This window comes from Xenopus laevis, chromosome 8L, assembly GCF_017654675.1.
Source record: "Xenopus laevis strain J_2021 chromosome 8L, Xenopus_laevis_v10.1, whole genome shotgun sequence".
NCBI lineage: Eukaryota > Metazoa > Chordata > Amphibia > Anura > Pipidae > Xenopus > Xenopus laevis.
The window spans coordinates 14036387-14052262 of record NC_054385.1 but is presented as its reverse complement, the minus strand read 5'-3'; the positions used below and the strand labels follow the sequence as shown (position 1 = coordinate 14052262).

The window sequence follows — 15876 nt, the reverse complement described above, 5'->3', positions numbered from 1 at the left end:
TCACATGCTCAGGTACAGATCAAACTTGCACAGTCTAAAACAACACTAATAAAGTCCAAACATAAGCAGCTTTAGAACCAGCGCCCCCATCAGATCTCCTGGGACCCCTGACTGGACTCCCCCTGTCCCCATTTAGATCTGTGTTTGTCACTGAACTACAGCTCAGCTACTAGTTATCACAGGGACTGCTGGGTAGTTTAGCAATGGCTAGAGACATACACAGATCAGTGAGACAGTGATGGGGGCAACCACTGAGGGGGTACAGGGGGTTCTGCATTCAGCGTAGGAAGTGTAACTTTAGTACCAAATGTCACATATAGAACAAAAAGTTTGATCCTGTTGTGCCACATATTCCTGTATGTTGCACTAGCAGGGAGGATGCTGGGAGTTGTATGCCCCAGTATCTAAAATAACATCTTTTCTATCGCTGCCGACCCAGTCCGACCCTGTATGTTGTTGATCCACATCTTGGCTTTTGGGCTGGAAGCTGTAGCCCTGATCCAATGGACTGTTAATTGCCTATGACAAAGCTGTGGCTACAATGGTGCATTATAATTGTATAATTATATTATGTTTTATATTCAGGAATGTGCGTTTCTCCCTGTTGCAATGTTAGCAGCCGGGGCCGCTATTAGAAATCACGGGGCCCCGTACAACAACATTTTCAATTTTGCCTCCTTTAGTGACTTTGGGTCTTTTCGCCTCTTCAGGACTTCAATTTCGGGTGTTTTCGTGACTTCGGGTCTTTTCGCTGCTTTGGGACTTCGGCTTTTCAGCACTTCTACATTTCGGCTGTTCGTGACTTCAGAAGGAGGCGGCACGGCTTCGGCGCTGTAAAGGGGGTCCCGGCTCTTTTGAAAAGTTCAGTACACTTGTACCCCCTGTGCCCCCTGTCAGTGAGAGAGACACATAGATACAGAGGTTTTTCTGCTCACAGTGAAAGCTGCAGGGTCTGTTGTGAAGCACTCACTGAAGCACTTAGTTACTCATGTAACCCAGCACCTAATCATTTGCCACTTCTGCAATATGTTTCCTTCTCAACTGATGACAGATTCTCTTTAAGTAGACAGAGATACAAAAGCAACAAAACTTCAATAACCCTCAAACTGACTTTTATACGACTTAGAGACTGTGGAATTATGGGAGATAACCATATGAGCTCACACTCTGGTTTGCTTCCCCTTTATCCATAGCTAAGCATGGTGTAACTCTGTCCCATTTTCTCCACAGATGAAGGAGTATGACAGAAGGCGACCACTCCAGCACCAACGGGAGGAAAGGAAAAAAGAATGAGATCCTGATAACCCGGCACAGCTCTCTCCAGAGCCAGTGAGTCAAACTGCTCATTCATTGATCATCCTGCCCTGTGTAACACTCCTCTCCTTTTATACAGCAATGCCAATACACAGAGGCAGACTTTAACAGACGAGTAAAATCATTGGTGGGTACCACTTGGTTAAGCATCACTCAATCAATCGCTAACCATTTGGCTGTACATTTAAAGGGGCGCTTCATCTTCAAGTTAACTTTTAGTATGTTACAGAATGGCTAATTCTAAGCAACTTTTCAATTGGACTTCATTTTTTTCCTTTTTAGAGTTTTTGAATGATTTACCTTCTTCTTCTTACTCTTTCCAGCTTTCAAATGGGGATTGCTCACCCCATCTAAAAAACAAATGCTCTGTAAAGCTACACCTTTAATGTTACCACTTCTTTTTATTACTAGACTTTGTATTCAGTTTCTCTCCTATTCATATTCCAGTCTCTTATTCAAATCAATGCATGGTTGCTAGGGTAATTTGGACCTTAACAACCAGATTGCTGAAATTACAAACCGGAGAGCTGCTGAATAAAAAACTAAATAATTCAATAACCACACATTATAAAAGCCAATTGCAAATTGTCTCAGAAGATCACTCTCTGCATCAGATTAAAGTTAATGTAAAGGTGAACAACCCCTTTAAGATCAGTGATGGGTGCCTGTATAAGGAACACCCGGGAGCAGAATAAACATGGTGGCTTCTCTATTTCCATCAAAATACTCAATACTCGGGTTGTTAAAATGGAAGAGGAGAATTGGGCAGACCGAAAAGGTTAAGTATCATCTCCACGGTCTTCTCTTAATGTATTAAGACTCTTGTGATAGGGCCATAATGGGGGGCTGTTCCTGCTGAATTGTGCTTAGTACAGGGAATACCTATGCTGCTATAATTTATGGCATCTCTTTGGTCTAACAAAAGTACAAATGGAATATCTGCTTTACATTCACTGACTATGTCCCATATAATGTCAGGCCATTCCCCCTTTTCCCTGCAGGTAAGAGACGTAACACATAAGACAAGGGGAGAAATCAGAATACATTTCCCTCTTACTATTTCCATTAGACAAAGGGACAATAAAAAGTGAATGTGAAAATCAGATGTTATTAAGTGCGGGTGCAACTGGAGTTCTGCAGAAGTTCATTTCAGTCCATTTAGCAGATTTGCTCTCTCCTGTTCCGCCATATTGGAGAATGAAAGGGATCTAGGCCTTAACTCCCACCTGATCTCTGTTACTTTCTTTTTAGACTGAGAATCACTGCAGACAGATTTCCAGCATGAGATGTTCCAGCTACTGTTGAACTACAAATCACACAATCCCTGGATGGATGTTGTTGGGAGATAAGAATCCCAGGCAGCATAAAAGAAGAAGATGATTGGTTGAAGAATGGGATGGTATATTCCACTGTGTCTCACAGCAGGGGGGTCATTGATGGTAATGTTCCAGTAATGAGATGTCTATTCCGTTTATGAAACAGAAAGGTAAAATTCAACCATTATTCATTATATTCTCCTAAAATCCCAGCTTGCATATCAGTTAAAGGGAGATTTGGGTAAAAGCTAATAGTTACATACGACTGTAACCTTGTTATGAGCAAAGGGGGCAGGTCAAATGTTGGGTCTCAAAGAGGGGCTTGAAGTCTGAACTCCACTGATCTAGAGATACTGCTCCTTATTTCTGTAGGTAAATGAGAGCAGAGCAGGCAGTAACCCTTCCAATACTTTCACATTGTCTCTGTCCATATATATTAGGCACCAACCTGGTGCTACCAACCCCTATTTCTGCAGGGTAAGGCAGTAACGCTTCCAACACTTTCCCCTTGCCTCTATCAAAACATATTAGCCTGCAGCCTTGTGTTTTTATATGATCACAGAACCTCAGTTTCTTCTAATATCCTTATCATTTGCAGTACATTATCCCTTATAATACATGAGTGTTACTCAGAGTTCCCTGTATAACTCAGCCTGCAGCCTTGTGTCTTTATTTCTCTAGTCGGCCCTACTGTCAGTGCAGACGTATGGGTTTTGTCTTCATTCACCTCTGGAGGCAGGACAGAGAATATGACCTCCTGGTCCCTCCCACTGTATATATAGTTCGTCTCCACCTCCTCACATCCGTTCTTTGTCCTGCCTCGGGGTTAAGGACAGTAGCTTTAATATTTTTCCTTTTATTTTTATATTATTTATTTCTGTTTTTATCCTTACCCATACTCTCCCTCCCCTCTTACAAGGAATAGAGCCAGTGGCACGCAGAGCTGCCCGTCTAAGACAACCGTGTAAACTGGCACTCAAATGGTTTCAGACAAAGGGAACGCAAAGCTGCCCTGTCCAATTAGCACTTAACTCACAATGGAGTCTTTAGAGAGTGCAGAAGTTATAGGGCACTCAGAGCTCTCCTACTGCACCGTCTACATAATGGTGCGGTGGTTGAGACACCCTGGGCCGATCAGGGCACGCAGAGCTGTCCACTAAAGTAAGAGAACGTAGGTCACAGGGACACAACAGGTACAGAGATGAAGCACAAGAAGTGGCGCAGAGGGAGGGGAGAACCTTCATAAAATCACGAGGCAGAAAATGGCCACATGGCCAGGCGAAATTGGGTTGCTAGGCAACGAGCTAGACCTGGAACTACTCCACGTGCTCGAAAAAATTCTCTTTGCACCAAAGAACTAATTGGCGTGGCGTGCTGACGTCACGGACATCCCTAACAAATCGCATTACAACGAAGGAGGAATAACCTTTACCTCCATGTTCAGCAGTGCTGTCAAGCGGTAGAGATACTCAGGAAACCGCAGGCAACACCGCAGCGCCCAGACAGGCCAAGGAGACTGTTATACAGCATAAAATAAGCCTTTCACACTACATGGACCCATGAATACACATGGAAATGGAGGAAACTGATTCACTAAAGGAAATCAAAAGAAACCTGATAAGCTTCCTAAATGTAGGGTGTGCAAGCATTCCCTAAGAAATTCAGAGTGGAATTATTGCTCAGATTGCAAGACTAATCCAAAGGTATCAGACATTCCAGAACCTCCTGTATTGTCACCACAGATTAATCAGACCCCTTCACAGGACTTAGCCTCATTACAAAATACCCCCAGCAGCCTACAGATGAGAGCCCCATATCAACACCCTGGGAGTTTGAGCTACATCAGACCCAGTACCGGCCCAGATCGGGGAATTTATCCAATGGATTATGAAAACTGTACAGCCAAACCTCCCAAAAAAAGTGTGCAGAGCAGAACCACAAAACAGGAAGCACAGGGCTACCACTGCACTAACACCTTCCTCAGATTCTGAAGAAGGACTGGCTTCTGATACGGAGGGGAAAGATACACCGGGTCAGGATTCAGAGAATTCAGACCGAGAGTACTCCCAGTCAGGAGGAGGGAGAGCCGTTATCGACAACCCCTGAGGTGTCTTAAAAACTTCTGAGGGAGATGATGCAGACACTAGAAATTAAGGACGAGACAGCTACACTGTCAAGGGCAGACAGACTATTAGGAGTTCAGAAAAAATCTAAACTACCATTTCCAATCTTTAATTCCATTACTAAGCTATCGACACAGAGTGGTCCCAGCCAGAACACAGAATTCCGCTTACACAGAGATTCTTCAAAACCTATCCGGTACCAGAGGAACACCAAAAGAAGTGGGACAAGGCCCCAAAGGTGGATTCAACTGTAGCCAGACTATCACGTCAGATGGCTTTACCTGCTGAGGAGGCAGCATTTCAGGACCCCTTAGACCAGTGATCCCCAACCAGTGGCTCGGGAGCAACATGTTGCATACCAACCCCTTTGGCTGTTGCTTCCAGTGGCCTCAAAGCAGGTGCTTATTTTTCAATTCCTGGCTTGAAGGCAAACTTTACCTGAAAAAGAACTATTTGTATTGCCAAACAGAACCTCCTGTAGGCTGCCAGTCCACATAGGGGCTACCAAATAGCCAATCACAGCCCTTATTTGGCACACCCAGGAACGTTTTGTGTTGCTCCCCAACTTTCTTTATATTTGAACGTGGCTCACGGGTAGAAAAGGTTGGTGACCCCTGCCTTAGACCTTAGACCTACACACAGGCAGCGGCAATACTCAGACCAGCTGCAGCCTCAGCAGGCCTAGCCCACACAGCCAGGCATTGGGCGCAGGAGTTGGCCCGACAACCACCAACATCGCGACAACAACTACAACAAGAAGTAGAGAAGCTATCCACAGCCTTAACATTCCTGGCAGAGGCTGCAATGGAGGTCACCAAACTAGCAGCAAAAACCGCAGCAAACGTGGTGGTGGCACGCAGGGCCTTGTGGCTCAGACACTGGACTGGAGATACAGCATCCAAGCTGAGACTGTTATCATTTCACAGGAGAGTCCCTATTTGGACCAGACTTGAAACAAATAATATCGGAGGTGACGGGAGGGATTTTACCTTCCCACCAATGGGAACAAAACCTAAATTCGATTCTACGAACAGGAACTCAGCAAGAAGAACATGGTCCTCACAATTAAGACCTTTTCGCTCCTTTCGTCCATACACAAAAAAAACTCCAACAGACAATACTGCGAGATGAGGCAGACCCGGGGCAGCCATTAGAAATTACGGGGCCCCGTACAACAAAATTTTCTGGGCCGCACCCACGATGTCGCCTAAGCCCCACCCCATTAGAAATTACGGGGCCCCGTACAACAAAATTTTCTGGGCCGCACCCACGATGTCGCCTAAGCCCCACCCCAGATCCCGCCCACATCACAGTTAAAAGACCACACAGACATCAGCGCTAAAAAAGTAACCCCCCCCCCACACACAAGTTATAAAAAGGTATTGATGGTCAGGGCCCCCTTATAAGTTAAAAAAAACAACATTGGTGCCAGGGCCCCCCTTATGAGTCAAAAAAAATTGGGGCCCCAAAAAATTTTTTTTAAAAAAAACATTGGTGCCAGAGTCCCCTTACAAGTTAAAAAAAAATGGGGGCCCCAAAAAATAACTTTTTAAAACAACACTGGCGCCAGGGCCCCCCATACGATTTAAAAAAAAAATTGGCCCCAAAAATTTTGTTCGTAAGGAGTTACCCAGCTCTTTCAAAACTGCAGCACTGCCGGGCCCCCCTTCATGCCCGGGCCCGGGACACTTGTCCCCTCTGTCCCCCCCTGATGGCGGCCCTGGGCAGACCTAACTGGCAGCAGCAGGCACGCAACAACAGGAAGACTAGCACCAACAAGCCTAACTCTGTCTGACTCAGCCCCACAAAGCAGGGCACACGAAGTAGGGTGGGAACAGTGCAGGACCTCGCACACCCTATGTAATCAAAGAGATGCCTGGTGCACAAAGGAAGAGGCTCGGCCACCTCACAGCAACATACAGCAAGAAAGATCCAATGGCACATGCAAGAAATCTTCAAATATTTATTTTTAAGCGGAGTGCAATGCAACGTTTTGGGGAGAAAGCACACGGAATCAACAAGGAAGTGCCAATAAATACACAAGTAAATCATTCAATTAACGTGTCATAATTACTTGTCCAATCCATTCGAGTGAAAATGCCATAGAAAACACTTTTTCATAAATAAGCAATATACAACCAACTCACATAAAATATCCAAAGTGTGAGAAGCTATATAGGGATAACAGGAGCAAGGAATAGCTGACCCTGATAAATAATTACGCTGAACTTTGTAGTATTCATCTGTAAAAGAAAAAAGATTATTACAATAAAAACATTTTATCCATAAAATATCTACAAAAAAGCAAGACATATTGAAATCTTCATTAAGTCCCTTCGGATAACGGGTTTGAAGAAGCCAAATCCAGTAACACGTTTTCCACTATTTGCCATCTCAGAGGTAAAAATATTGGTGATCTTATTAAACCGCGACATACTCAAAAAAGAGATCTACACCAGGCCTCTATAACACAACTTCCTATAATTCTGGAACAGGAACCACAAGAACCTACAGCAGATAATTCCTATCGCACAGACAACCAAAGACAGTCTACACTGGTGGATGAGAGAGGGAACCTTCTACAAGGAAGGAGTTGGGCAGGCACTACCTGGGAAGTAGTGATAACAGACACCAGTCACACGGGATGGGGAGCAGTGTACAAGGGGCCTACACTCCGAGGAACTTGGTCCAAAGAGGAGAGCAGACTTCCCATCAATGTGTTGGAGCTACGAGCGATAGGCCTGGATCTGGAAAAATGGTCAACCACATTGCAAGCTCGAGCAGTTCGAGTACAGTCCGACAATGCAACGGCAGTCTCGTACGTTAACAAATAAGGGGGGTAAGTGCAGCAAATCAGCCATTAAACATGTAGCACGGATACTAACTTGGGCAGAAAAATAAGGTCACAAACATTTCAGCAGGATTCATACCAGGGGTGGGAAACTGGGGGAAACTGGGAAGCAGACTAACTCAGCAGAACATCAATAGACCAAGCAGAATGGTCGCTAGACCAAGGGATCTTTCTACAACTAACCCACAGGTGAGGAAAACCGGAGGTGGACATGTTGGCATCCAGACACAATGCAAAACTACCAACCGAAGGGCAGTACTAGTGGACACACTGGTGGTACCATGGGAGTTCAGGATGGTGTACGCATTCCCACCATTAGCCATTCTACCCAGGGTGATCAGAATATTGAAACAGTCTAGTGCAACCACAATCCTCATAGCCCCAGACTGGCCAAACAGAGTATGGTACACAGACCTCATCAGGTTATCAATAGACAGAGCTTGGTGATTACCACTCATACCACTTACTAACGCAAGGCCCAATCAAACATCCAAACATAGCTATGCTTCGATTGACTGCATGGCTCTTGAGACAGAGTATTGGACAAGACAAGGATTCTCACAGAGCACAATAAACATCATTTTACAGGCCCAAAAGCAATCCACCACGAGAGCAGACCATAGGGTCTGGAGAATTTTCCTGTCCTGGTGTGAACACAGGACTTGGTAGAATTCACGATGGAAGGATTCCAAAAAGGATGTGGACTACACACATTAAAGACACAAGTGTCTGCACTAACAGCCCTCACGCATATCAAATGGACAGAGAACCTCACGGTTCAGCAGTTCATCAAGGGGGTGACCAGAGCTAGTCCACCTCTTAAGGAGCTGCTAGCAACATGGAGCTTGCCACTAGTCCTGACAGGATTACAGCAACCACCCTTTGAACCATTATCAACACGTGATCTTAAGTGGTTGTCCCTGAAAGTGACCTTTTTGATTGCAACCACATCCACAAAAAGAGTATCCGAGATTTCAGCTCTTTCCTGTAAGGAACCGTGGCTTACATTACACCATGATAAAGCAATTCTCAGAACCATGCCAGGGTTCCTTCCTAAGGTGGTGACAGAACGCCACATGCACCAGGATATCATTTTACCTTCCTTCTGCCCAGACCCATCCAATGAGAAGAGAAAAAACGACAAAAGCTGGATGTGGCCCGGGCACTTAGGATCTACCTCTCTAATTGTTTCCTATTCCGCAACACACAAAGGAAAAGCTGTGTCAAGAAGGACTATAGCACGTTGGCTAGTTGACACTATAAACAAAAGTTTATGATACTAGTGGCACACGCAGACCATTTGCAGTTAAGGCCCATTCTACAAGAGCACAAAGCACATCGTGGGCTCTGCAAAATATGGCAACAGCAGAACAGATCTGCCAGGCAGCTACTTGGGTATCCCCAAATACATTTATCAAGTTTTATAAGTTGGAGGTACCAAAAATCAATTCTCTGTCCTGCCTCCAGAGGTGAATGAATACAAAACCCATATGTCTGCACTGGCAGTTGGGGCCTACTAGAAAGGGCTTTTACGGTAAGTATAAACTCCCTTTATGGTCACAGAACCCCTCAGTGACTTCTAATATCCATATCATTTACAGTAGGGGTACATTATCCCTTATAATACATGAGTTATACTCAGAGTTCCCTGTATAACTCAGCCTGCAGCCTTGTGTCTTTATATGGTCACATAACCCCCCACTGTGACTTCTAATATCCTTATCTTTTACAGTGGGGGGTACATTATCCCTTATAATACATGAGTGATACTCAGAGTTCCCTGTATAACTCAGCCTGCAGCCTTGTGCTTTTATATGGTCACATAACCCCCTCAGTGAATTCTAATATCCATATCATTTACAGTGGGGTTATATTATCCCTTATAATACATGAGTGATACTTACAGTTCCCCGTATAACTCAGCCTGCAGTCTTGTGTCTTTATATGGTCACAGAACCCCCCTCAGTGACTTCTAATATCCTTATCATTCACACTGGGGGGTACATTAACCCTATTAATACATGAGTGATACTCAGAATTCCCTGTATAACTCAGCCTGCAGCCTTGTGCCTTTATATGGTCGCAGAATCTCTCAGTTTCTTCTAATATCCTTATCATTTACAGTAGGGGGTACATTATCCCTTATAATACATGAATGATACTCCGAGTTCCCTGTATAACTCAGCCTGCAGCCTTGTGTCTTTATATGGTCAAATTACTAACCTCAGTGACTTCTAATATCCTTATAATTTACAATGGGGGATACACAATCCCATAGTAATATAGTAACATAATAAGTAAGGTTGAAAGAAGACACATGTCCTTTTTTTTTCTTTCTTTTTATTAACTACCTATCTGCCAGTTGATCCAGAGGAAGGCAAAAAAAACCCCATTTGAAGCCTCTCCAATTTGCCTCAGAGGGGGAAAAATTCCTTCCTGACTAAAAGATGCAATGGGACCAGTCCCTGGATCAACTGGTACTATGAGCTATCTCCCATAACCCTGTATTCCCTCACTTGCTAAACACCATCCAACCCCTTCTTAAAGCTATCTAATGTATCAGCCTGTACAACTGATTCAGGGAGACAATTCCACATCTTCACAGCTCTCACTGTAAAAAAAAACCCTTCTGAATATTTAGCCGGAACCTCTTTTCTTCTAATCAGAATGGGTGACCTCGTGTCAGTTGGAAAGACCTACTGGTAAATAAATCATTAGAGAGATTATTATATGATCCCCTTATATATTTATACATAGTTATCATATCACCCCCTAAGTGCCTCTTCTCCTTAGTGAACATCCCCAATTTGGCCAGTCTTTCCTCATAGCTAAGATTTTTACCTTTTACCAGCTTAGTTCTCTGTACCCTCTCTAATACAATAATGTCCTGTTTGAGTGATGGAGACCAAAACTGTACGGCACATTCTAGATGGGGCCTTACCAGTGCTCTATACAGTGGAAGAATGACCCCCTCCTCCCTTGACTCTATGTCCCTTTTAATACAGCTCAAGACGTTATTTGCCCTTGATGCTGCTGACTGCCATTGCTTGCTACAGCTAAGTTTATCATCTACAAGGACTCCAAGGTCCTTTTCCATAATGGATTTGCCTAGTGCAGTCCCATTAAGGGTATAAGTGGATATTCTTACATCCCAGGTGCATGACTTTACATTTATCAACATTGAATCTCATTTGCCACTTAGCTGCCCAGATTGCCAGTTTGTCAAGATCCTGTTGCAAGGAAGCCACATCCTGGATGGAATTAATTGGGCTGGATAGTTTTGTGTCACCTACAAACACTGATACATTACTTACAATATCCTCCCCTAAGTCATTAATGAACAATTTAATGACTTATAATACATGAGTGATACTCAGAGTTCCCTGTATAACTCAGCCTGCAGCCTTGTGCCTTTATATGGTCACAGAACCCCCCTCAGTGACTTCTAATATCCTTATCATTCACAGTGGGGGGTACATTATAATACATGAATTATATTCTGAGTTCCCTGTATAACTCAGCCTGCAGCCTTGTGCCTTTATATGGTCACATAACCACCCTCAGTCTCTTCTAATATCCTTATCATTTACAGTAGAGGGCACATTATGGTTACATAACCCCCATCAGTATCTTTTAATATCCTTCTTATTTACAGTGGGGATACATTATCCCTTTTAAAATATGAGTGATACTTAGAGTTCTCTGTAAATCTCAACCTGCAGACTTGTGCCTTTATATGGTCACAGAACCCCTCAGTTTCTTCTAATATCCTTATAATTTACAGTAGGGTGTACATTAACCCTTATAATACATGAATAATACTCAGAGTTCCCTGTATTACTCAGCCTGCAGACTTGTGCCTTTATATGGTTACATAAACCCCCTCAGTTTCTTCTAATATCCTTATCACTTACAGTAGGGGGTACATTAACCCTTATAATACATGAGTTATATTAAGAGTTCCCTGTACAACTCAGCTTATAGCCTTGTTCCTTGTTATGGTCAAATAGCCCCCCTCAGTGAATTCTAAAATCCTTATCATTTACAGTGGGGGTAAATTATAATACATGAATGATACTCAGAGTTTCCTGTATAACTCAGCCTGCAGCCTTGTGCCTTTATATGGTCAAATTTCTACCCTCAGTGACTTCTAATATCCTTATAATTTATAATGGGGGGTACACAATCCCTTATAATACATGAGTGATACTCAGAGTTCCCTGTATAACTCAGCCTGCAGCCTTGTGTCTTTATATGGTCACAGAACCCCTCAGTGACTTCTCCTAAACTCATTGTATCCTCCTGTTCTAACTTGCAGAGCATTATAAATGACCCAGATTTGCTAAACCACTGTAATGTTGGTAATACTTTCCCTTTTTAAATGTGACTGGACTGCAGGCTTACATAGATCTTCTCTTTGTGCAGATATGAAGGGGGCGTGGGAGCTCCCACCAGCAACAGGTCACCTGCTCCCCATACAATGATGTCAATAACTGGAGGATTGAGAAGGACGGTAAAGTGAAAGTGGGACTGTATTTCATTCCTTGCAGCTCAGAGTTTAACTCCAGAAGGAGAATCTGATTAAATTTCCACAAGCTGGAAGTGTTTGGAGAGAAAGCTTTCAACAGTTACCACCAAAGCCTGGTGTGGAACATGGAGGAGCACAGAGGGGAGTCAGTACCACTTATCTTTTCCCACCTCTCCACCAGACTCAGATTCAGCTCTTGGACAACCCAGTGATATGATATTCTGCCAACCTCAGTGCCCTGACTTACTCTTCTTTACTAATTTTCTACCTACTGCACCAGCGGAGAAGGATCTACTACATCCCACAAGGTCTGATCAGAGGGATTATGGGAGATTATACCCAAGTAATATGTTGGCATGTATGTATGGAAGCAACTACCTGCCCACCAAAATTATGCTGCTGCTGCCATGTGGGTGAGACCTTAATTCTGCTTGTTTGTCTGCACGTGTGAGAGAGAGAGTGTGAGTGAGTGAGCATTACAGTGCAGTAAGTGTGCACATGGCTACCTGTGGCTGTTGCACCGAGTTAACCCACCAGATGCCACTGTTGGGCTGAATGCAGTGTAATGTCCTTTATTCTGATTTCCCAGTGCCTCCCACCTGGACTTTACTTCCTTCTGGGAGTTGTTGTTCAGCAAGAGGCAGAGGGGTCTCTCTCACTATCTCTTTCTCTCTCTCATTCTGCACAGGGCCACCATCATGGGGGCCCAGTTGTCCTAGGCCTAGTGGATTTCAACTTACAAGAGGGCCCGGGTAAGAAGGGTCTGCTGCTGATGCTGACTCTGCTGCTGCTGCTGGAGGAGGAAGGAGCCACCGGATAAGAAGCCACTGGAGGGGGGTGAAGAAGACTTGCTGCTGAATTTTAGAGGTAAGTTCCACTGAACCCCAATGTTTCTTTTTCCCTTGGCCACCTTTCAGTAGGGGTCCTGTTCACCAATGTATGTATAGAGATGTGGTTGTGCACCTTTTGAGTGCATATGGTCTGGCCTACATAGTACTTACATGTGTCAGTAAGACCTAGGGTTCATTAATTAAGTGGAAGGCGGCGTGCAAAGAACAAGTGCAAGCCACCATTATTGGACACTGCCTTTTATTATCTAATGTTTTTTTAATTTGTCTTGTGTTTTTACTTCCCTTTTAGAAGGATTTGTTCTTACTATGATACATTTGAGCGTCAGTATCACGTTAAACTAAATTATATATTATATATATTTTTATCTTTCCCTCCAGCTTTGTTGTTATGTCTGTATGTGCCAGTGGGTACGAGTATACAGGCTACATTCCATGATGGGGAATGATGGGAGATTCCGAGGAATGACCATTAGAAACTGAACCTGCAACCCGTTAGCCCAGTGTAAGAATGCTTGGTGGAGCAGCTGTACCCACAGGAGGACTGGCATGTGTCACTGACAGGTACTGAACTGCTGGGTGGGGTGTAAGGAATCACACTGACATATACCATGGAAAGCAGGGTTTCTTATAAAACAAGAACATAGGTAAATTTCACTTTCATTCTTCTTTAACTTTTCTTTGTTTTTTCTCTGCTTATTCATTCCATTCTCACATCCCCCACCCCATCTATATGTTACCCCTCCCAAATGTGACCAGTACCCAGAATAAAGACACACACACAGCAGCTTGGTGTTAAATCTGTGTAAGTCACAGTTTTATTGACAATAATTAGAAAACCTGCGATATTTGATCCTGAGGAAGGCAAAAACCCTCTAGCAAGCTTCACTAGAGGGAAAAATTCCTTCCTGACCCCTTAACGGCGATCGGATTTGCTCCCAGGATCAATGCGCCAAATTAAAGCAAGGGAAGCAGGGTGAGGGGAACAGAAGGGAATATGGCAGCATATACATTAGCGCCATTAAGCTGCCAGGTGAATGCTGCATTCCTCTCCATTCCATTTGAGCACAAGTAGCCTACAGACCCGGCCTCTGCAGTCTTGAGGGATGGAGTGAAAAGGAATGCAGGGTCTACCGAGTAGCTTAAAGGTGCTCCTGTCTATGGAACCATATTTTGGGTAAAAGAAGGGGCACCGCTGTTGGAATTCAGGTGGAGGGAATGGAAATAGAATGTAATATGGCAGCATACACATGAGCGCCATTAAGCTGCTAGGTGAACATTGCATTCCTTTCATTCTATTGGACCCAAGCAGCCAGCAGACCCGGCTTTGCAGACTGTGGGATGGAATGAAAAGAAATGCAGAGTCTACCGAGCATCTTAAGGGTGCTCCTGTCTATGGAACCATATTTTAGGTGTAAGTGGGGGCACCGCTGTTGGAATTACGGTGGAGGAAGTTGAAACAGAGGGGAATATGGCAGCATACACATGAGCACCATTAAGCTGCTAGGTGAACACTGTATTCCATTCCATTTGATTGGACCGCAGGCAGACTGTAGACCCAGCTTCTACAGCCCGAGGGATGGAGTGGAAAGGAATGCAGGGTCTACCAAGTGGCTTAAGGGTGCTCCTGTCTATGGGACCATATTTTAGTTATCAGGAGGGAGCACCACGTGTGGAATTATGGTGGATTAGAGTGGAGGCAGCGCTGGTGGAATTGCGAATGGCTCACTCACCTCTGTGTCATGAAGATAACCTACACAGAGGGGCATCGGTACTTGGTACCGAGGAAACTGCCGGTGGTGTAGGTGGCCGCTTGGTGGTTGCGAGGGCTGTCTGCAAACCAAACAAAATAACGTTAAACTCATGCCACAGGTTTTTACATTAGCAAGTGATATCTCTGTAGAAATTCTATTATATTTTGGGGCATTTTAATCAGAAATATGGCGGTTAAGCAAATTAACATTACTATATGAGTTTGCACCATTTCTCTCGACTTTCTGTGATTATGGGACAAGTTGCAAATCGCAGGTTTCTCTGCATTTTCAAGCCTTTTGATCCATCTCAATTCCTTGCCAAAATGATGAAGATACACTTCCCATTGGTTTCTATGGCATCTCAATAGGTTTCAGCTGCACAGGAGTTATATGTTCTTTTTTTGGTTGTTTTTTTACAAAATAGCAGCAGTGTAATGGATTTCAATACATCAGCCCCTTATACTTTCCATTACAAAATAGTAGTATTTTAAGAAATATATTCATTAGAAACTGTACCTGGATATCTCTCCATGTTTTTCTGAGAATGGCCTGGTTCATCGCCTCTAGTGTTTTATAGAGGTATCTCAGTTGGGCTTTGGCCTTCCTTTTGTCCTGCTGGAACTCGGACATCAACCTCATCTTCCACCACCTGGTGTTTCTCATGCTTTCTTTGGCCATCCAATAATCATAGAGCGCCCATTTCATTTGGCATATGATGTCCTGCCTCATGCACTTCAAATAAAGGGCCGCCAGTGGTCCCTCAAACTCCATGATCTCACAGATCCCCTCCTCCTCCATGTAGATCCACTCTAAGCCCTAGAGAAATGTAAGAAACAAGAAGACATTAAGGTTTCCAGCAGTTTGTGTTTAATCCCCAGTAATAATGAGAGTAACAATTTCTTCCCTTAGGCACAATAAGCAAAGCAATATGTATTTATTACCACTAGGGGAGCTGTTACATTGATCTCTATAGACAGAGCAAATAACATGGCAACTCTCACTAGTAAGTTCTAACACTAAATATGGGAATTGTAACACTCGGGGCAAACACTAAGCTAAACCCTGTTATATTTCTATTTAATCACATTTACATGGAAGATGCACAATGTTTATCATTGGGTTAGTATCCCCTTTAACCCCTC

At 43.8% G+C, this 15876-nt stretch overlaps 1 long non-coding RNA gene across 1 annotated transcript; it reads left to right on the top strand.

Moving 5' to 3' along the window:
- The first annotated feature begins 701 nt into the window (after positions 1-701).
- On the top strand, positions 702-12785 carry LOC121396879. The gene is made up of 3 exons (XR_005963238.1): positions 702-861; positions 1231-1329; positions 12030-12785. It is a non-coding gene; the product is annotated as an uncharacterized LOC121396879 (long non-coding RNA).
- Positions 12786-15876: the final 3091 nt, after the last annotated feature.